Here is a 2843-nt window from a genome sequence, read left to right as displayed (position 1 = left end):
ACAGCTGGTGGGTTTGACCTGCTGACCTTGTGATTCATGTCCCAGTGCTGATCCTACAGAGCCGCACCAGGATTCTTATATATATATATATATACAACATTAGTTCTGCTTCTCTAGAAAACCCAGATTAAGACATGTGATACTGAGTTTACTCAGTATGGATGGATGAGTTTACTAAATTGGTCTGACTAATTTTAAAGGTACTGATATAAGGTAGAGACATGTCTGACTTCTACTTCATAAGAATCGGTCTTGGACTTTTTTGAGTTTGATTCTCTTTCCCTTTTGCGGAATCAGAAGAAGTCAGACATTGTTCTGACATGATTTTGGGAGTTGATGTCAGCAGTAGGCTATATTGCAATGGCTCCAGACTCATGGAAGCATGAGGTTTTGTGAGAGACAAAACGAAGGGGCAAGGGAAGTAAAATTTTTGAATTTTATATGGTTAGTTTAGATGCTGTTACCTGAAATGGCTGAAAGGAATGTAGGTGACAAAATGCCTAAGCAAGGAGAGAGCAGCAACTTCTGGAGTTGCCAAAAGCAGATGTCGTGCTGGTTGAACTAAAAGGCTAGTAGGGTGCCAGAGCCTCTGGCCTTGCCAGAGGTCCAAGGCCATCAGCATATGAATGAGGTTAATCCAAGGGAGAACAAAAGATGGAACTTGAGCATTTTTAAAAAGGTTTATGTGTTTGACTTCGTTTTAGATATTGATTTATCCTGCATATTTTTGTAAGATAGACTTGCATGTGTGATATAAACTATCAAGAATTATGATTACAGAAAGATTGTAAGTCAGTCTTTGGCCTATATTTGATTTGATTTGCCAAAGGGGAGTTAAAATTTGTCCAGAAAGAAATATTCTTTTTGCTTTAAGCCTTTGTAGCGTATAGGACTTTAAGTGGAATTCTGAGCCCCGCCCAGTACCTTCAAAGCTGGGATATTTGCATTTTAAAAGTCATGCAGACCAACCCAGAACTTCAGGGAGAACAGGAGATCCTTGATTGAAAGAAAGCAGAGAAAAACAGCAGTGTGGCTTTTTGAGATTGAAGCAAGCTGTTTGCTTTGAAGGCATCAAGGCAAAGAAAGCTGACATATCAGAGAAAATCTCCTTCTTGGGCTGAAAGTTAAAGGGAAGCAGCTAGTTATATGCTTGTTGGTGACCACCTTGGTCTACTTGCGAGTGGAATTTGGGAAAATGCAGCAATGAACACATGGGTTGAGTTTGGACATGACTAATGGCATCCATTTATTTGAGATAAGAGAGTTAAGAGGAAGGGCTGTCTGATCTGAAGTTTAGGGATCTGTGTGACCACCTGAGCTCATGGGCACTGACATAATCCCTGGGGACTCGGGCTGAGAGTGAAGGGACCAGGTGGTCTGAAGTGCAGGGAGTTGTGTGTGTGAACTCCCAAACTTGCAGTTGGTATCCATTTGACCTAAGTTGGATGTCTAGGGTTGAGCTGACCAGAATCCAACAAAATGAATATAAAAATGTTTGGTACTGTGAGCAAATGCCAATTGCTGAAATTTGATGAACTGGATTTTTACAAATGGATGCAGTGGCTGAAAATTACAATTAGAATGGAAGATTCTTCAGATCAAGGAACATGGTTGTCTACTCATCGTACTGGGTTGATTGTAGTTATTTTTGTTAGGTGCCATCGAATCTGTACCAACTCATAACGACCCTATGCACAACAGAATGAAACACTGCCTGATCCTGGGCTAACCTCACAACTGTTGTCATGCTGAGCCCATTGATGTTGCCATTTTGCCAATCCATCTCATTGGGGGTCTTCCTCTATTACTCTGACCCTCCACCTTACCAAACATGATATCCTTCTGCAGAGACTGGTCCCTCCTCACAATATGTCTGAAGCATGAGAGATAATGTTTGGCCATCCTGGCCTCCAAGGAGCACTCTGGCTGCACTTCTTCCAAAACGGATGTATTGGTTCTTTTGGCAGCCCATGGCACTTTCAATATTCTCCTCCAACACCATAACTCAAAAGCATCAATTCTTCTACTGTCTTCCTTATTCACTGTCCAGCTTTCACATGCATATGAGGTTATTATGTATGAGTAATTTGTACATTTGGCTATCAAAAATGGAAGGCGTTTTGGTAGCATAGTGGTTGCAAGTAGAATTGCTAATCTCAAAGTCAGTAGTTCAAAATTATCAGCTGTTCCTCAGGAGAAAGATGAGGCTTTCTGCTCTGTAAAGATTTCCAGCCTCGGAAAACCTATGCAGGGTCACTCTGAGTCAGAACAGACTATATGGCACGCCACTTCCACTACTACCTACTATCAAAAACGGAGGCTATAAAGCTATGAAGTGGCTGGCTTTCAAGCTTCTGTGCATGGGCTAAGTTTCAGAATGAGGGGAACAAAGGAGAATCCTCATTGACTAGTTTTTCTCTCTGCCAGATGGATCTGGTGAAAGGAGATAGGAGATAATGCTTACAGGATTTTATGATTTCAATTGTGAATAATTGTGATTAGGATTAATTGTGATTATCAAAACTTTAATTGTAGAAGATGTGCAACTGAAAGGAGACAATAGCAAATTTTTCATTTCTGGAACATATGATCCCAGGACCATTAAGAAAGAAGAGAATGAGTGGAGTGTGGGATCCCTGCCTGGAAAAACAGTGACAGCAGAGATGACAGCAGAGGTGGTAGCATGGAGACAGAGCAGTTGCAGACTCTAGGTCCATGGACTAAATAAGGCTGTGTACCTATGGGCAGGAGGCTGGCTTGCAGAATATGCCCTTTGAACATTTAAATGAATATATATATATAGCACTGTGGGCTAATGCATCAGACTGCAAAGTCGTTTGGAC

This window comes from Chrysochloris asiatica, unplaced genomic scaffold (genome assembly GCF_000296735.1).
Source record: "Chrysochloris asiatica unplaced genomic scaffold, ChrAsi1.0 scaffold00191, whole genome shotgun sequence".
Classification (NCBI taxonomy): Eukaryota; Metazoa; Chordata; class Mammalia; order Afrosoricida; family Chrysochloridae; genus Chrysochloris; species Chrysochloris asiatica.
This window is presented reverse-complemented; position numbering follows the sequence as displayed.